General features: G+C 32.2%; 1 long non-coding RNA gene across 1 annotated transcript; it reads left to right on the plus strand.

Moving 5' to 3' along the window:
• Positions 1-224: 224 nt before the first annotated feature.
• LOC142241554 (uncharacterized) lies at positions 225-1,279 on the plus strand. The gene is made up of 4 exons (XR_012723688.1): positions 225-352; positions 503-718; positions 782-905; positions 1,019-1,279. It is a non-coding gene; the product is annotated as an uncharacterized LOC142241554 (long non-coding RNA).
• Positions 1,280-21,949: the final 20,670 nt, after the last annotated feature.

Genomic DNA, 21,949 nt, shown 5'->3' on the forward strand with positions numbered 1-21,949 from the left:
CATCATTTGTGAGTTTTTAACAAAAAATATTGCAAATTAAAAATGAACGAAAGTGTATGTATCGAACACCGTAAATGCAACTTTTGGTATGACGTCGCCCATTTTCCAATCTTCCTTTTCTATTGTTTTTGTTCAGTACTCATCATCACCATACGGTTGCACAAATCGAATGATATTGGAAGTATTTTAAATTGTCATTTTAATTATTTGTCAATGAAAAATTATTAATATTCGTTGTCGAGGGAAAAAAAGTCAAACCAAATTTTCGTTTTTTTGCTATATTTTTTATAAAGACATAACTACAAGAAAGAGATTTTATGTTAGAACGAGACAATGGTCAAGATTTGTTTACGTAAGGGGCATAATTTTGGTAACATTGATAATTTTACATTCCATTTCAGACTGGACATTTAATTGCACAACAAAATTAGAGACAATATTAAATGCACCAAAAATTGTTAAGGCTTCGTTAATTAAAAATCCCTTTTCTTGAAAATTGCAGTTTGGAATCTGGTGTTCAGTACACCAGACGGTCGGCATAGATCCACTTTTTATAGATATGCAAAAAATTTCTAATGCGATCATTTAATTAATTTATGTATGTCTTCGGACGTGAGTAAAATTTTACGTTCGTGTGTATTGACGACCGGAATATAGTTGTGTATAAAACCTATATTGTCCACAAATGGTTTTCTGGACACCCAATCCCACGATTCAGGTAACAAATACTAATTCTGAACTGTTAAAGATTTTATTGCAGATTGTGTTATATTATCTTTAGATGTGAACTAATTTTATTGTGTGAGTTAAAGGGTACGTAAAAAATTAAAGCGGTTCTGATGAAAAATTCTGCAACACGATGCCTTATCTATATGAAAGCCAAGTGAAAGTGGGCATAGTTGCTGGTAGGTTCTTATTTACATTTAAAAACTCGGAACTAATTTTCTACGTTTTCTACATGCGAAACGGGCTATTATTGATACATCCTCATGAAATTCCACAATGTGCTTAATCCAAGACATCATTTTGTACGAGTAAACATATACTGATGCATTCAATGTTACCAGTCATTCAACACGCGTTGCCCGTTTATTCTAAAACTAATGCGGTGGGCTACATAAGTTTAATCGAAAGCCCTCGCGGATACTTAAATGTTTAAAGGAATCGTTTATTTCGATTGATATAATATATTGTATTTAGATATATAATATTTTTTATTCTCTATCAATCTAACATATGTAATTAACTATATTTAAGTAAAATACAATATTTTGCGAAACCAACATTATTTTCAATTAGGTTGTGGGTACTATTAGGTTGAGTAATACAACTGAATGAAGAAGGGAGTAAAGACCACTTCCATAGGATGATACAACCAATTCTATATGCACCCAGAGAAGGAATATGATCACCTCAAACATGTTTTAAGAGCAAAATTTTATTTTTGGGTGGTGACCATGTAACATGGTTTTCGCAACCATGTTATTTTATCGGAAATCATGTATCTGATTTCGGCAAATAGGTTATATTTGACGAGAAAATAACAAACATGTTACATGGTCACCATACAAAAATAACATTTTGCTCTTGAAACATGTTTGAGGTGATCATACCCCTTCTCTGCGTGTGGAGTATTAGTCGCATCTCCCATAATTCAATTGATTCCACCGAACAGATAGTTGCTACAACTGCCAAAATGGGGTTGGCAATAAATTCGGTTATCACAACCAATCTGTATTCTTTGTGTGAAATTATACAGGAATTGGTTAAAAATAAAGGAATTCTTGGAATTCTTTACTTTTTAGTTTGAGCTTTTTTGTGTTTTATTTAGAATTGAAGAAGGAATAAAGGAAAAATAAAATTATTTACAGTTTCTTTATTATTTCTTATTTTATTCGTTTAGAAATGAAAAAAAAAAATTAACAGCCTATTTCTGATATCCGAACGAAAGCAATTGCGAACGAACGGTAGTCACTCACTTTAGTTTAGATTTGGGTTTCTCTAACTTCCTTGCGTTCGTTCGCATGGCTTACGTTACTGTCAAATGCTAGCATTACCACATCTCAATTATTTCAAATTCCTGAAAAAGGTCGATACATTTTAAAAATTATTTTCCATAAAATTCAATCTGGCATTGCCGTTCATTTGGCAAACTTTTCTCGTTGCTGATATTTGGTTTAGCTCAATAATTTTTTTTAACAAATTAGCCCGCGTAGAGAGATAAGGATTTGTATTTCCTTATTTCTATAATAATTACAGTTCAGTCCTCTTTTTAATGAGTGTTTCATTCGAAATGTATGTGTTTGTTTCCCTTAAACGGTCTCTATGGCGGTTATAAAGAAAAAATAGATTAATGTAAATAATATAAAACAAGCAAAGAAAGTCTAAAGTCGGGCGGGGCCGACTATATTATACCCTGCACCACTTTGTAGATCTAAATTTTCGATACCATATCACATTCGTCAAACGTGTTGGGGGCTATATATAAAGGTTTGTCCCAAATACATACATTTAAATATTACTCGATCTGGACAGAATTTGATAGACTTCTACAAAATCTATAGACTCAAAATTTTTGTCGGCTAATGCACTAGGGTGGAACACAATTTTAGTAAAAAATATGGGAAACATTTAAATCTGAAGCAATTTTAAGGAAACTTCGCAAAAGTTTATTTATGATTTATCGCTCGATATATATGTATTAGAAGTTTAGGAAAATTGTCATTTTTACAACTTTTCGACTAAGCAGTGGCGATTTTACAAGGAAAATGTTGGTATTTTGACCATTTTTGTCGAAATCAGAAAAACATATATATGGGAGCTATATCTAAATCTGAACCGATTTCAACCAAATTTGGCACGTATAGCTACAATGCTAATTTTACTCTCTGTGCAAAATTTCAACTAAATCGGAGTTAAAAATTGGCCTCTGTGGTCATATGAGTGTAAATCGGGCGAAAGCTATATATGGGAGATATATCGGACGAAAGCTTTATAAGGGAGATATATCTAAATCTGAACCGATTTCAACCAAATTTGGCACGTATAGCTACAATGCTAATTCTACTCCCTGTGCAAAATTTCAACTAAATCGGAGCAAAAAATTGGCCTCTGTGGTCATTTGAGTGTAAATCGGGCGAAAGCTATATATGGGAGCTATATCTAAATCTGAACCGATTTGGCTGGTACTTTGCAAGTTTTTCGAGACTCATAAAATATTCGGATGTACGGAATTTGAGGAAGATCGGTTGATATACACGCCAATTATGACCAGATCGGTGAAAAATATATATGGCAGCTATATCTAAATCTGAACCGATTTTTTCCAAAATCAATAGTGATCGTCTTTGAGCCGAAACAGGACCCTATACCAAATTTTAGGACAATCGGACTAAAACTACGAGCTGTATTTTGCACACAAAAATACATCAACAGACAGACGGACATCGCTAAATCGACTCAGAATTTAATTCTAAGACGATCGGTATACTAAACGATGGGTCTCAGACTTTTCCTTCTTGGCGTTACATACAAATGCACAAACTTATTATACCCTGTACCACAGTAGTGGTGAAGGGTATAAATAGATAAGTGTAAATAACTAAAAGCTTTAATCAATTTATCTATTATTTATAAATGTGTTTTACCACAAAACGAAAGGTCTTTACCAAGTGAGTGGTTTTGACATTTCAGTTCGACAAAGAATCGAGTTAGAGAAACCCAATTTTAGAGATTACGTTACGTTTTCGTTCGCATTGACTTTCGTTTCGATTTTCGTTTAGATACCCCTTAGAGAAACCAAAATCAGCTGTCGTTTTGTATGCGAACGAAGTCTAGTATTCGGATACCATAAATAGGCTTTAATTATGTACTCATTTCTGCAAGCCACTGTATATTTGTAAGGTGTTTGATGGTAGATACCAATATCAAGTTTCAACCGGATCGGATGAAATCTATTCCTCAGTGGTTGTTACAGGATATATACCAACATCATGTACCAAATTTCGAAATGATCGGATGAAATTTACTCCTCCAAGAGGCTCCGAAAGTCCAACCTGAGGATCGATTTATATGAGGGCTATGTCTAAAAGTGGTATTGACTTATCATTATGAAGTTTTTTTTTTTATAATAATTGTAATTATGGAAAAGCAATGACAAAGAAAAACCTAGTACATAAGTATAAGATTCTAGAAAGGCATGCACAAGTTCCTATATTGACCAAACAGTCAGGTGCAATAAAAGTTGTTGAGCTTCGCGATCTATCGCTATGGTCTCAAAAAATCAGATATACAATGCGATCCTAGTATGAGGGCAGTTCGGAAACTTCTTAGCCTAGCACAAAAAGCGCGGTATAAAAGGAAAAAAATTAAGTGTTTTGGAAACTTCCATCTCTGTTATGAACATATGTTAAATTTCGTTTCGATCTGGCAACTCCTTCATATAGAAACATGTGTTCAAAAAAGACGCATCTACAATTTTTTTACAATGGAAAAATTAGAAATGCGTGCTGTCATTAATTATTTACATAAAAAAAGTTTATCGGGACAAGAAATTCATAATGATATGGTGAATGTGGTAGGTGAAAGTGCTCCTTCATATGCAACAGTAAAAAATTGGGTTGCTGAATTTAAACGTCGTACATGCGTTGGAGATTAACGAATCGGCGAATAAAAGTGCGTGAAAGTGCTAATATCATGGGCATCTCAAATGATCGAGTCCATTTAATTTTGCATGAAGAACTACAGATGAAAAAGTTTTCTGCGAGATGGGTGCCGCATTTATCTACAGTCGATCAAAAATGCATAATGAACATTTCTCAAGCTTGTTTGGATCGTTTTAAGCGAAATAAAATGGATTTTAAGCGTCGTTTCATAACTGTTGATGAGACATGGATCCACCACTATACTCCAGAGACAAAAGAACAATCCAAACAATGGACTGAATCTGGAGGAAGTGCCCCAAAGAAGGCAAAAACAATTCAATCGGCTGGTAAGGTTATGGAAACGATTTTTTGGGACTTCAAAGGTATTTTATTGATTGACTATCTGCAAAATGGTAAAACAATAAATTCAGAGTACTATTGCAACCTTTTGGATCAATTAAATGTACAAATTCGAGAAAAACGTCCTAGCTTACAACAAAAAAAAATAATTTTTCATCAAGACAACGCACCAGGGCACAAGAGTGTTTTAACAATGGCTAAAATCAACGAATTAAAGTTAGAGTTGTAAACCACTATTTTCAAGACCTTGAGGAAAATTTGCTAGAAAAGCGAATTGCTAGAAAAGCGTTGGACTAAGTGTATTGAAGTTTCAGGAAATTATATTGAACAATAAAAATATTTTTGAAAAACTAACTACACCCTCAAAAAAAATCGCTTCTGTAACATATACTCCCAAACATATTTTGCTTCAAGTATATACATTTTTGGGTATTGCCCAAACATTTATATGTTTGATTTCTTCCAATATATAATATGTTTGAAAGCATATTGGTCTAAACAATATAATATGTTTGGGTAGTCTAAGTTCCAAACATGTTGTATTTTTCCATCCAAATTCAATAATGTTGTCTTCCAAAAAACTATATGTTATTATGTGAACATATAATATGTTTGGAGACATTTTGAACCCAAAAATATTATATGCTTAGAAGAATTTTCTCCCAAAGAAGATTGTGCTCAAATTTTTTTTCTGCCTAATTGTATATTCCCTCACATTTTTCTCAATTCCACGAGTTTTTAGCACCTTTTTCTGTTATACAAACATTTTAGAAAAAATTATAATATTTTATAATTTTTTTTAATTTTACCTTTTGCCGGACGGGGATTCGAACAGCGGACTACACAGTTTGTAAGCCAGCACACTAACCACTGACCTACGTAGCTGTTATGGTCATCAAGAGATAATTATCCTTATAAGTTATATTTATATAGCATAGCTTGCGGCGCCCACGAGCCGATGCAAACATAACATTGTTTAACAACATAACATTGTTAAACATACATTCGTTGGCAGCGTGGAGCAGTGGTTGGTCATCCGCCTTGCGTGACAGGGGACCTGGTTTCGATCCCTGCTTCGACCAACACCATTTTTTTATATAATTTTTAACATATATTCCAGATACGTTCGCAAGTTCCCGAAAAGGTGTTCAGCATTACATACTATTATATTAAATTTTTACTACGAAATTGTAAAGTGTGTTTTATAAAAGACTTAAAGTCAGAAAAGAAAAGTGCTTGATATAAACGAAATGGACTGAGTTCAAATCAAATATTATTTTTTTATTGCAACAATAAAAATTGTGTAACAAATAAAGGTTTTTGTATACAAATTTTCGAAGAAATTCAAAACTCTTACAAAAGAAGAACGTGAAGTCGAGTATATATATATATATATATATATATATATATATATATATATATATATATATATATTTTTTTTTTTCCATCGAATCCTAAGGTTAACGATAACCATTCAAAAGCACATTATATTTAAATTCTAAACAGTAATTTTACAACAGCACATAAATTTATTTTGGTATGAACAATTGTTTGCTAGCATGTAACACCATTAATTTAGAATTACAAATAAATATGCATTTTTATTAACGAATAATTTTGTACTTAATTTAATTCTTAAGGCCGGTATAAATTGGTATTATCGCGTTAAAATGGCCATGTTTACCCTTTTACTTTTCTTTAATAATTTCTTTTAAAGAAAATAAACTTATTCAATTGTTGCATGGTGGGGAAAGATCCCACCATGTTATAATACAATTTACCGGAAAAAGTTGTAATATTATTCTGGTTTTGCCGCTAAAATGAGAAATAATTTTAGCGGCAAAACTCGAACTCAATGCCCACTTTTATTTTCGAAAAAACCGTCAACTCCTCTTGGACTACTCATTAATAAAGAGGAACTAATATTTGTTTTTATAGATCTTCAAAGGTCGATACTTTCAATGAAGTCGTGTTATCGTTATAATTAAGTGATTTGACTTAAAAATCGGTATCATAACATGAAAGAACAAATTTTGGACTAAGGTCAACTTGACTTTAATAATTCAGAAAAATTCTTTAAAATTAATGAAACTGTCTTTAAATTTGTTGCATTTTTGCATCTTGACTACAAGGCAAAAATCATTCAAAAATAGGATATGTTTTTCAATACTTTATTTTAAAGACATTTTTTACTTGAAACATAGCATAATTTCTACTGGAAGTCTTGTTTTTAACGGACATTTTATAGCATATGAAAAAAGCGAAAAATTGAAATGTGCTTCGTAGAGTCAAGTACACAAAACCCCATTTAAAAGAGAATTGTGTCTTAAAAGCATCCTTACTTGTATTCTCCGCTTCTTTGGTTCGGAATCAATATCAAAATTGTTAAAGTGGAGACACAATCTTTGGAACCGGACATGCTTTTTGTTCAGTGTATAGTGCCCTTTCGTTAGTTTTTATGAAGATCCCTTTAATTACCTTTGTTTGAATATTTTGACTTACTCGTTCTACGTTCCGATTTGTTTTGACGAAACAAAAAAATTGTGCCTGTAATGCGAAAATGATAAACAAAACGCACGCTCTTTTTTTCAAATATATTTTATCTTGGTTCCGAATGAATTTTCTCTCCGAATACTCATTTTAATATTTTACTTAAGCATATACAATTTTTGGCGAAGTCTTATATTACAACATATATATTTTTACTCATAATATGTAAATTTATACTTGTTTATATTCACACGTAGTGTTTTTCCTATATTTAATGAAATTTTCTTTGTGTATATATAATTGTAATGCGCCAATTGGTTACTTTCATTATTTTACTTCCAGTATACACTTTGTCTCTCTTTGTAAACACATATATGTTTATGGGCTATTTCTAAATTAATATATGTTTGCATCCAAGCATATTATATTTACAAACATTTTATGTCCCAAACATAATATGTTCTAACATATTAACATATATGTCCCAAACATATTATGCTAGTTTATGAACATTATATGTTTGCACTCAAAAATATTGTGTTTACAAATTTGAGTTCCAAACATATAATGTTTATACCCAAACATATGAAAAACAGTCTTTTTCGTCCGTGTATTCTCTTTCCTTGATAGGCTAAGAAGTTTCCGAACCGGCCTCGTATAATACTAGATGTGCCTCATGGGATTATATTTTGATATATTAATTAGATTTTATACCGATGAATCCAGACCAGATGGACAAGCAGGTGTAGGCGTTTTCTTTAATATCCTGGAAGCTAATTTATATCCTATATTTGGCCAGAAATCCAGTGAAATTCGGTTCAGTTTTTTTAAGCTAATTAGACCAATGTAGTTTTGCAAATAAAAACAAGTTTTATTACATTTGGCCCAATGTCTTCCTCTGTGGCTTCGTCTATTTGAAACAAAAACCACGATAAACTTACATATGTTAGATAATGTTTTAAGTTTATTTTTACATTGAATTTATATGTTACAATCAAATATTAACATATAAAGGCAACAAAACATTTTTCATACACGAAGTAATTGTTGTCCATGAGGCAGAATTTGAAAATGTTATGGAATGTGTTCTTTGGATTTTTTGTATTGTTTTATCTTTTCCCAATTTTGCATTATGAGTCGAATAGCGATGTGTACAGGAATATTTGTTAACAGAGATATTACGTCAAATGTCACGAAAATTCCGTCATTCTGTATCTGAAACTTCTAGAGATTTTGTTTAAGTTCCAAAGAATTTTTCACATTAAGTGTTTTTGAATCAGTTTCCCACACCTAATAAAGGTACACGCACAGAAAAACCATGTTTGGACATGGTTGCCGCATCCATTTAATGCTTATCTAGAGCATGTAATTGCCGCGAAAACCATGTATTTTGTCTTTGTAAAAATAGTTTTCGAGCGGAGAAAAATGTATGGTGGCAATAAGCATTTGAATGGTTCTCAAATACCGCAAATATATTCTATCATTGAAATGATAGAATTTGAGACCATTAAATGGTCGGAAAAACATGTACCTGACCATTCAATTTTTTTACTTTTTTACAGGAAAAAAGTATTTTTATAGGTTAAGTATAGACATGTCTAGAACCATTACACGGCCATAAAGATCATTTTTATTTTTTTCGTGACCACTCAATTTTTTAACTTTTTGCAGCGAAAAGAATTTTATAAAAACATTGAGCAGTGTCACACGATTTTCATTTTGCGCGTCAGTCGTGTGTTGATTGTTTCTTGGAATGGACGGAGAATACGGACTTACTGTGTTTTGTGTTAATTTATTTATTCAGAAGTGGCACGTGGTTTTATGTGAACACAAAAAAGGGAAGTGTAATTGAAAAAAAATGTACCTGTTTTTTGTTCTGCTTTTTGATATATGGTATAATTTATTTTTATTTGCAGTTACATGATGTCTGCGTTGGTACATTTGATGGGCACGATGTAAATATGGAATAATTACTTATTGTTGAAATTGAAATAAAATAGAGTGTGTAAAAATATATAATGTTTGCCTGAACGGCATTATAAATACAAATAAACAATGAATTAGTTTATAAATAAATAAAAACAAATAAATAAAGTTATTTTTGTTGTCCTTTTTTCGACGTCCTTTTTTCGACGAGAAAAAAGTTTTTCATAAAGATCAAAACATTTTAGGTTCACTGAAAAAACAGTGAACCCACCAGGAAGAAAACTTTCGGTTAATTTTAGAAAATTTGGGATATTTGTAGAAAATTTTAACTAAACAGTATTACAAACGTTGGCATTACACCGATGTCATAAAAATAAGTAAATATTTTTCGACAAATACAAGAAAATTTATTAGACATAACCAAGTTTTTTCACTTGTTAAAGAAAATTTTGTAGTTTGAAGAAAAAACTTGGAGTTCAAAATTGCAAGAATGTCTTTAGTGACATACGAAGTTCATGATGGACGCATTTTTGGTAAAATTTACAATTTTAAAGAAATTCTGAACTATTTTGTGGAAGACACAAATTTAGTTAATCTTTATATTTCATTTGAGTATATTTTTTTCCTCGGGTTTAGTTAATTTAACTAACGTACACAAAAAATTATTAGAGTAAAGAAAACTTTCTCCAAACATAATATTTCTATGAACTAAAATAAAGTTAAATTGGCTTTAGTGAAATAGAGAGTTCACTTTTTTTTGAGTGTTGTGACTATGTTATTTTAACTAGGAGAAAAACATTTTTAATGAATACCATAACATTTTAAATCTTGACCATTGTCTTTTCTTTCAAACAAATTTCTTTTTAGTAATAACATTTTAGATGAGGACAATTATATTTTTCTTAGAACCATGTTCACTGAGCCAACATGGTTGCAGGAGAAAATGTTACATGGTCGCCGCAAAAATAGCTCCTATCATATTATTTTGCTCTTCAAATATGATTGTGACAATAATGTTTATTCTCTACGTGTAATAGATGTCTTCAAATATCTAAACGAAATAGCTGAAAAGTTCAATATTGCCACATGGCCTCAAGAATGTACCAGGGAATTGCAAAGTGGATGGCTAGAAAATATCTCTCATAAGCCAGAGTAACTAGAATCTGTTGGTATAATCCACCAGATATTAAATCTCACTCACCCGTATCTTTGATAACGGGTCGTTAGGAGTTGACAAAAAGTTTGGAGCCAAGTCCAACAGAAGCAAAAAATGTCGGAAATAACATCAAATTTTAGATCCAATTTAGATTTATCCGAATTGGCAATATTTGGCTCATTGACTATAACGGCCGAGCAAGCTGTTGTAGCTTCATCAACTGTTCAATTTGGAATGTATTCTTATTGGAGAAAACCAACCGATCTAGCCATTTTAGCGAAGCAATATTTGGGCTCTCTCCAATGTGAGCTCTGGCACCTTTTCGAATTTCAATGGCTTTAGTCCAAGGTCATTTTTTAATATTCTCCTGATTTAGCTCCCAGTACGAGAAACAAAAGATTTATTGACATTAAAATTCTGAAGGACGCTGATAGCCACTTGTTGCAATCAGGGCTGTGGAGTCGAGTCAATTTTGCTCGACTCCGACTTCAGCATTTCTTATTAGCCTCGACTCCGACTCCGGAGTAGACTCCCGGTGGTGAACCTAAATCACATTTTAACAGTATTCCAATTGTATTTGTAAGGTTCCAAAAATAGATCGATATAAGTATTCCATTTTGCCATATGTGTTTATACTCGTATGTCCAAAAGAACTCTAATTTTAAATTTTGATATGACTCGACGACAAACCTCAGCATTTTTGGGATGTAAAGAACTCTACATTTTAATTTCAGGCCAATAAATTAAAATACGACATAAGACTATATAGAGACCACATCAAAATATGGGTAGATAACAACAATCTCCAGAATATGTATTTATAAAAACACAAAATTTCAAAAAATAATTAGGCTTCCAGTAGTTTTAGAAGTAAAATCCTGGTATTGGTCTATATGGGCATTTTATAAAAAATAAATTTACATAAAAAAGAAACAAAATAATAAAATCAAAATGTCGGACTAATCAAATAGAATGTTTAGATGTTAAAAAATGTAATGTGTCGCATGTATAAAACAAACATAAACTGCCAAAAATTAGGACGAACGGAATTTTAAATAACAACTACCATACAACATATGGACAGGAATAGCTGGACAGTTACGAATATCGTTTCTATAGAAATAAAATGGTGAAACATCGATTTATGAATGGTCTATCAGTTATGCACATTACAAGCCATTAATTTAATGTTAAGAATTTCGAGTGGCTTTGATGAAACAAACTTGCTCCCAAAAGACCGGTAGTGGTTTAATTTAAAATTACAGCTTCCAAACACATCAGGTGTATATTTCTCAAGTAATTATGTAGGGATATCTCAAAATCTGGGCCGACGGGAAAATTCCGCACTCTCAAATAACTTTAAATTCAAAATTTCTGATAATCTTACCAACATTTTAGACTGGAAAAAATGTCTTTAAAAAATCGGAAGTTGGGTTTAAATGTGTTGCTATATCACAAAATTGTCCGGTATGACCTATCTTCGAACTTGATATGCATGCCAAAAAATCCAGAAGGTTTGGTTCTACTGTTTATTGCCTTAAACTTGTACCTTTATCAAGAGTCTATATATAGGGTCATAAATCGATATTTTAATATGTTAAAAATGGACAATGCAATTGACCAATTCAGCCCATATTTTAGTCAAACCTAATTTTTACATCACCGTGAAATTTCGCCTATATAAATACACTTTGAATGGCCTGAAATCCAGTACTTCGTTTTTCGTTGTTCGATTGAAAACCCTAATGGAATCTAATTTGACGAAATATTTCTTTAGTTAGAAAGATATAAAGTGTTTTTCAAATTTTGTTTCGTCGAAGTCGAGCAAAATTTCTACGACTCCGGCTCCGACTCCAGCAAAATCTGCAGACTCCGACTCCGGCTCCGACTCCACAGCCCTGGTTGCAATCACGGTTGAATTTTATTACGATGCTTTTGCAAGCTTGTAAACAATAAAATTAACTGTCACTGGAAAAAAACGGCCAGCTGTCAGACATGCAGTGTAGAATTGATGGCTACCTGAATTTGGTTGTAATAGATATCAGCCACCCCGTATATGTTTAGTTTGTTACCGAAACCTATGAACACGTAGACAAAATTTTTGTTGTCGTATTCAGTAAGTTTGCATTCGAAATTTGTTTCGTGTTTACTCCCCACATAGAGAGAGGTTCAAGTCAAATATCCATATTCCCTATACATTTCCTCATCCAGATTTTTCCACATATGCATCTTTTGAGTAAAATCTCTATGTTCTGCGTTACTAAATGAAATGTCAATTAGACTCCCATATGTTAGTCATTTAAATTCTAAGTTGATTTATTTTGTTTTCCGTACTGGCATGACAAACAAAATTAGTGAAACAAAAAGGACATTCCTGGCTGTCTGCCTGTCAGCCAGGAATCGACTTTATTCAGTAACAGTCGCAATAGCATCATTGTTCGCATATCAAATACGTGATCATATTTGGTATGCTGATGCTGTTCATGGCCGACAAAAATATCTACATGAACGTGCTGGAATTTCGTGTTTTTCGCAAACACGTCAAGAGTGCAAATTGAACGTTAGTAGTGCAAAATAATTCCATCAAATTTAATTTCTTCTCATCAGTTACAGTAGCAATGTGTAATGTGAACAATGCGTAGGCTATGTTGGTATGTTGGCAATAGACGAAAAAGTTTTCGGACATATGGAAAAACATGGTACGTGAGGATATGCATAAGGACAAAATCATGAGAAATATTAATGTCAGTGAATAGTAACGGATGTCTGTCTATCCGTCAAGGGAGTGTATGAGAGAAAATGCACTGCAATATGTTGATACGAAGAGAAAGGATTGTTTAGAAAAGATAATGCTAAGCTTATTTTTTCTAAGATATAAAATAATGCAAACATTGTTTTCATTTGATTTAAATATCGTAACAAATGTAGATTTTACGACAGTAAATACGAAATGGCACATATATGTCCCATTCCTCGTCAAAGAATTAAGCTTTGTTCATTTTTTTCTTATTAATTGGAGGGCATCTCCACCAATGGAGTGGGAGAATACCAACTTTGCAATTCTCTTTATACACTGTTAGAAAAAAATGTTTTCCATATGTTCCGATATAAAAAATGTGTTTCGGGCACAATTTTTAAACACTATATATGTAAGTGCAAAAATGTAATGTTCCTAAACTAGCATTAAATGTTTGGGGCACATATGTTAATATGATAGAATATATTGTGTTTAGGACAAGAATGTTTCATAAAAATAATATGTGTGAATGTAAACATATATAAATTTACAAATTTCGAGTAGACATACATATATATGTTGTGATATTTTATTCAGGGAGCGACAGAGAGAGGGAGAGAGAGAGTATAGAGAAAGAACCTGGGAGGGTTGACGAAAGATATCAACATAACATAGCGAGAGAATCAAAAGAGAGCAATTTTTGTGAAACTGCTTGTATGTTGTTTCGGAAAACAGTTTTACGTATTCATTTGTTTTGCCTATGCGATTGGCATGTTAATAAGGCTTCGCCTAAAATTGGGTATGGTTAAGTCTAAATATTATTTAATTTGAACATTAAATTGCGTATTCGGAGTAAAGAGAATAGACATTCGGAACCAGGAGAATAGACATTAAAAAAAGCATGTGTTTTGTTCATCATTTTGGCATTATTTTTTTTTTGTTGGTTCGTCAAAAAAATCGGAACGTACGACGAGTAAGTCAACATATTTAGCAAGAGAGGAATTAAAAAAAAAACAGTGGAAAATATATAAAAATTACAATCAGAAAAAATAAGTTTAGTTCGTCTTTATTAATAAGTAGTCCAAGATGAGTTGACACACACTTTCAAAAATAAAAGCGGGCATTAAGCTCGAGTTTTGCTGGTAAAATTATTTTTCATTTTAGCGGCAAAACTCAATCCAAAGTAACAATTGAACAATTGAAAAAGTTTATTTCCTTTAAAATGAATTATTAAAGAAAAGAAAACGTGAAATCATGGGCATTTTAGAGCGACTTAATTCCGGTAAAGTTGGCATTATCGCTCTAAAAAATGAAATTAAGTACAAAATTATTCGTTAATAAATATTCATATTTACTTCTATGTCAAAATACGAGACATTTTAAATGCATTTAAAATGGTGTTAAATGCTAGTAAAAAACTGTTCATTTATATCAAGCACTGTTCTTTTCTGACTGTAAATCGTTAATAACCCACATTTCGAAGTTTTATTGTAAACATTTAATTTAATAATATATAAATGCAAAAATTACCAAAAAATTTTTTTGTAGCAGAGATTGAACCCAGGATCCTTTGCATGCAAGGCGGACATGCTAACCACTGCTCCACGTGGACAACAAATATATGTTTCTGTTTTGTTTGCATCGGCTCGTGGGCGCTGCAAACTATGCTATATAAATGTAACTTATAACGATATTTGTCTATCGGTGACTATAACAGCTACGTAGCCCAGTGGTAGTGTGTTGGCTTACAAATTGCATGGTTCCCGGTTCGGTTCTCCGTCCAGGCGAAAGGTAAAATTAAACAAGTATATACAGCAGTAAGTTCGGCCGGGCCGAATCTTAAATACCCACCACCATGAACCAAATATTAGGATTTCCTTTGAAATTTCAGGAGGGCTTGAGGACTCGAGGACACTTCCCGAAGATAAATTTAAAGATGTCACGATTTTACTTCTTGGGTTTATAGAAACCGCAGTTTTTATTCAATTTACCTGAAATTGGAAATCTAGAGCTATTGTACGACCACAAATACGTGCGCCAAAAATTGTGGGTATCGGTCAATATTTTGGTATAGCCCCCATATAGACCGATCTCCCGATTTTACTTCTTGGGTTTATAGAAACCGCAGTTTTTATCCAATTTGCCTGAAATTGAAAATCTAGAGGTACTTGAGGACCATTAAAAGGTGCGCCGAAAATGGTCCGTATCGTTCCTTTTTTGGGTATATCCCCCATATAGACCGATCTCCAGATTTTACATCTTGGGTTTATAGAATCCGTAGTTTATATACAATTTGCCTGAAATTGGAAATTTATAGGTATTTTAGGACCATTAAAAAATAAAATTTATGGTCATAAAATACCTCTAGATTTCAAATTTCAAGCAAATTGGATAAAAACTACAATTTCTATTAGCCCATGACCCCAAATCGGGAGGTCGGTTTATATAGGGACTATATCAAAACCTGGACCGATATAGCCCAACTTCGAACTTGACCTGCCTGCAGACAAAAGGCGAGTTTGTGCAAAATTTCAGCACGATTACTTTATTATTGAAGACTGTAGCGTGATTGCAACAGAGAGACAGCCAGACGGACATCGTTATATCGTCTTAGAATTTATCCCTGATCAAGAATATATATACTTTATATAATCGGAAATCGATATTTCGATGTGTTACAAACGGAATGACAAACTTATTATACCCCCGTCACCATTCTATGGTGGTGGGTATAAAAAAATTATACAATTGAATAATTTCTTCAACATTATTTGTATTACTGAACAAGTAAGGAAAGTTTAAAGTCGGGCGGAGCCGACTATATTATACCCTGCACCACTTTATAGATCTAAATTTTCGATACCATATCACATCTGTCAAATGTGTTGGGTGCTATATATACAGGTTTGTCCCAAATACATACATTTAAATATGACTCGATCTGGACAGAATTTGATAGACTTCTACAAAATCTATAGACTCAAAATTTAAGTCGGCTAATGGACTAGCGTGGAACACAATGTTAGTAAAAAAATATGGGAAACATTTAAATCTGAAGCTATCTGAAGGAAACTTCGCAAATGTTTATTTATGATTTATCACTCGATATATATGTATTAGAAGTTTAAGAAAATTAGAGTCATTTTTTCAACTATTCGACTAAGCAGTAGCGATTTTACAAGGAAAATGTAGATATTTTGACCATCTTTGTCGAAATCAGAAAAACATATATATGGGAGCTATATCTAAACCTGAACCGATTTCAACCAAATTTGGCACGCATAGCTACAATGCTCATTCTACTCCCTGTGCAAAATTTCAATTAAATCGGAGTAAAAGGTCATATGAGTGTAAATCGGGCGAAAGCTATATATGGAAGCTATATCTAAATCTGAACCGATTTGGATGATATTTTGCAAGTTTTTCGAGACTCATAAAATCTTCGGATGTACGGAATTTGAGGAAGATCGGTTGATATACACGCCAATTATGACCAGATCGGTGAAAAATATATATGGCAGCTATATCTAAATCTGAACCGATTTTTTTCCAAAATCAATAGGGATCGTCTTTGAGCCGAAACAGTACCCCGTACCAAATTTTAGGACAATCGGACTAAAACTGCGAGCTGTACTTTGCACACAAAAATACATCAACAGACAGACAGACGGACAGACAGACGGACATCGCTAAATCGACTCAGAATTTAATTCTAAGACGATCGGTATACTAAACGATGGGTCTCAGACTTTTCCTTCTTGGCGTTACATACAAATGAACAAACTTATTATATCCTGTACCACAGTAGTGGTGAAGGGTATAAAAAGGTGCCAAGAACTAAAAAAATTCGTGGAAATGAAAATTATGTGAGGAAATGAGCACAATCTCCTTTAGGAGAAAATTCTTCCAACCATATAATTTTTTGGGCCCAAAATGCTTCCAAACATATAATATGTTCACATAAAACGAACATAATAATGTTTCGGCAATATCCAATAATATATGTGCTTCCTGCAAAATAGGTATATGTTCCAAATGTTAGAGAAGCGATTTTATTTTTTTGAGGGTGTAAGAGATACAGTTTGTTAGGGATATCTCAAAAACTATTCAATAAAAAAAATTTTACATTTTTTTCAAATTCAGCAGATCAAAATATATAAAAAAGTCACATCTCATCAAATGTACATGAAAAAAAAATATTTTGTAAATTAGTGTAACACATGAAGAAAAAAGCTTAAAAACGAATAAATTATTTTTTTTTTCTAGAATCAAGTACGCAACACTCAATTTTAAACGAGTATTGTGTCTTAAATGTATCCTTACTTGAATTCTACACTTCTTCGGAATCAATGCCAAAATAATTAGTGTAAAGATAAAATCTTTGGAACCGGACATGCTTTTTTTAGTGTAGCTAGTTTCTCCACTTCTTCGGAATCAATGCCAAAATAATTAGTGTAAAGATAAAATCTTTGGAACCGGACATGCTTTTTTCAGTGTAGCTTGTTTCGTTCGGAAGTCATCTTGATTTCAAAAGACAGACAGACGTCGCTGAGACCAATATTGTGATATGTTACAAATGTTTCATACTGAAAAAAATATTGTCGTGAGGTTAAGGATTTCATGTCTTTAAAATACGAAGGCTAATTTTGCTTAGCATAGAAGACGCATTTCTCTAACATAAAGTTTGTTTCCTTGTCCAAAAGTAGATAAACTTTTCAATGAAGTGGTATTGTCTTATAATTAAAAATGGGTATCATAACATGAAAGAAAAAAAATTTGGTCTAAGGTCAACTTGACTTTAATAATTCGGAAAAAAGCTTTAAAATTAATGAAATTGTCTTTATCATTCAAATATAGGACGTGTTTTTCAACACTTTATTTTAAAGACGTTTTTTACTTGAAACATAGCATAATTTCTACTGGAAGTCGAGTCTGAATTTGGAAAATAAGGTTGTGATTAACTCGTTTTTGAAGGACTTTGATAGCATACGAAGAAAAAAGCTGAAATAACGAAAAAATTAAATTTGCTTCCTAGAAGCAGTACACAAAACCCAAATTTAAAAGAGAATTGTGTTTTAAAAATATCCTTACTTGTATTCTCCGCTTCTTTGGCGCGGAATTAATACCAAAATGTTTAAAGTAAAGACAAAATCTGTGGACTCGGGCAAGAACTAAAGTCTCTTACAGATGTATTTAATCTGCCTTTTTTGTCTAACACACCCAGAGAAGGAATATGACAACCTCAAACATGTTTCAAGTGCATTTTTGTGAAGTGATTTTTTGTTTTAAATTTTTGTACTTACACCGATTCTTACACCGATGGCTAAACATTTATTTATTAAGTAACAAAAAATTCCATTTTCGGTACTCATTTTCAAGAGGGAGAGCGAAAAACTAAAAATCAAACGCATACGTCTCTCGGACGTAGAAAAGCTGTTTAGGGTTAATAAGTCAATGTTAAGCAGTTTTAAGATACCTTGCCATCGGCAACTTTTACCACAAGCGAAATAATTAAATTGTGACATTTATATATGCATATTTTGAATATTATGTCTAAATCACATAGATTTAAATCCAGTGGCGCTATATCTATGTCTGGCCGGAGTCCTTTGAATTGACCTATTGAAAAATCTGTACTGGTTATCGAAATGATCGTATAACAAACAAAATCCAACAGTTTACCAACCCTTCGTTCAATCTCTATTTAATCTCTTTAAATAATTTTCAAAACACCTCCGACCAATTACTCAAAATTTCCTAAAGGGCTTCCTTTAAAACGGGATTTTATAGAATTTAAGGTTCACAATACTAATTAATCATATGCTTCCAAAACTTTTCAGTTAAGTTCAACATTCAATCCAAACGACTTTGTTCCTATCTATGCCAGACATCTTGGGTGTTGGTTTCGTTCGTACCCATACTACAACACACCCTGTCCTGTCCTATTGTCCTTTTTTTAATGATTTTTGAAATATGAACTTTTTCCACCCTTCGCCCCCTTACATCTATGCTACAGTACGAATGTGCTAGATATTATTTTCAATCTCATCGTTGGTGGGGCGGGTACACTGGGTTAAGAACATTTTAACAACTCATTAATAAATTGGGGTTAAAATTCCATTACATCCAACAACAACTAAAGGCCAACGAGAGCACGCATAAACCCCTCGTTCTCATTCTATTGCCCATATCCTCTAACGCACCCACATCATAAATCTCTGTCGTTTATTTTGGTCTTCAATGTTTAAATATTGATTTAATAAATGTCGGCAGTATCTGCGATAACCATTTAGCCATTATGGTTGCTCCAAGTGTAGGTCCAATTACGCTTGGCGGGGGAGGGTAGAGTGATGGTTAGGTGCTGATGATTGAAATTATTTAATTAGTGGTGACGTTGAAGTCAACAGTTGCGTGGTCATGACATTGGCGTTGCCTATTTTGACTGCTGTTGCACTACCAGAATGCATTGGACAGATCAAATTAACGAGAGATTTAATTGAATAATAAACACAGCTGCCCACCAATAAAGTCACTTAAATATTTTGCTATCAAACAAAATTTACAATGTTTAGAATTTTTCGATAAGCCTATGTGACGTACGTAGAGATTTAATTGGCCGGAATTCGGTCATATCATTGACAGTGTGTAATAATTTGTTTTTGTTTGAAGTGTTGATCCTACACCCTCAAAAAAAAAATCGCTTCTGTAACATATGCCACAAATACATTGTGCTTCAAGCATACATATTTTCAGGATTGGTCCAAACAAAATATTGTTTGTATTGTTAAAACATATTATGTTTCACCTCAGGCATACACTGGTAGAAAAAAATTTTAATCAAATTTTTGGATATATGTTTAAGGCGCCAATTGGTTACTTCCATTATTTTACTTGCAGCATACTCTCTAGGTCTCTCTTTCTAAACACATATATGTTTATAGGCCATTTCTAAATTAATATATGTTTGCATCCAAGCATATTATACTTACAAACATTTTATGTCCCAAATATGTTCTAAAATATAAACATATATGTCCCAAACATTTTATGTTGGTTTATGAACATTGTTTGCTTGCACATAAAAATTTTGTGTTAAACAATTTGAGTTCAAAACATATAATTTTTACATCCAAACATATGAAAAACAGTATTTTTCGTCCGTGTAGTCCGAATTCAGGATACAAAAGTCCAAACCTTGCTGTTTTATAATTAGACTATTTTCCATGCTTGGAAATAGACTCAAATCAACTTTTAATGTCAACACAAATCAAGTCATCGATTTTTGGTATTGGTTAAAACCAACTCTATGCTTTTATCAAAGTCGCCTTTGAATTGAAAAAGTGACTTGGATCCAAAGATTTTGAACTTCTTTTAAGGAAGCTGCATTAGAACCAAAACTGCGGCTTCTTTAAAATAAGGACATTTTTAGGGGCCCTTGTAGCTTTAAATCTGAGACTAGTAAAATTAAACTGAAGATACAGATCTCATTTATGGACTTTTCATTCTCATATCGCGATATATTTCCAGCAAAAATATTGTAAGTTCTTCTAAAGGCACAACTTTAAAAGCACTTCCAAAAATGTCCTCTCAAAGAAATTCTTTATTTTAGCTACAGACGAAGTTCTTTCAATTCAATTTTTTATAACTCGCTTTTTTCATATTTTGAATGGAAAATTTAAAATTTTTTGTTTCAAATAGGTTAAAAATAGATTAAGCATTAATAAAATGGTAAAAATTATTTTAATTTTTCTGAAAAAAAAATCCAAATCCATTCTAGAAAAATTGCGAATTTTTGAAAGTATTTGATGCCAAACGTTCCACACAAGCGTAAGAATGCATTAAAACTCATTAAAAAAATTTAGAAATTATTTATTCCGTCGTAGGACGGAAGTCCTCCATTTCAACAGCCGTTGCACTGAATTTGCATCATTTCTTTAGGTGTGATCCGAATTCAATGTTTTGGATGTAAATTAAAAAATCCTGTGATATTTTGTCAAATAAATAATTTTCATAATTTTTTATAATTTTTAATGGATTCCAAGGCTTGTCGGAAACGTTTGACCTCAAATATTTTCAAACATTCACAATTTTTTCAAATTGGATTTAGCATTTTTTTTTTGACAAAATTTAAATGATATGTACCATTTCATGAATTCTTGCTCTGTTTTAAACCTATTTGCAACGAAAAAAGTTTAAATTACCCATTAAAAGTATGAAAAAACAAAGTTATAAAAAATTGAATTAAAAGAACTTCCTGGGTAGTTACAATAAAGAACATCATTGGGAGTGCATCTTCTGGAAGTGATTTTAAAGCTGTGCCTTTGGAAGAACTTCCATTTTTTTTTGCTGGGAGGTTAATAAGGCAATTCACGTAGAAACAAATGGTAGTTAAAAAATCCAAATTATAACAGAAAATCCAACAAGTAATAAATGTTTTCTTAAATCCAAAAAAAAAAGAAACTTTAAACCAAAGATACAAAATCCACAAAACTACACATGAAGTTTTTTTAAATCAATTTTTTATAACTCGTTTTTTATTTATATTTTTAATGGGTAATTTTTTGTTTGTTTTTGCAAATAGGTTAACAGAGGAATAATTAATGAAATCGTCAAATGGTTCAAATTTTGCCGCAAAAA

Source organism: Haematobia irritans, chromosome 5, assembly GCF_050003625.1.
Source record: "Haematobia irritans isolate KBUSLIRL chromosome 5, ASM5000362v1, whole genome shotgun sequence".
In the NCBI taxonomy this organism is placed as follows: domain Eukaryota; kingdom Metazoa; phylum Arthropoda; class Insecta; order Diptera; family Muscidae; genus Haematobia; species Haematobia irritans.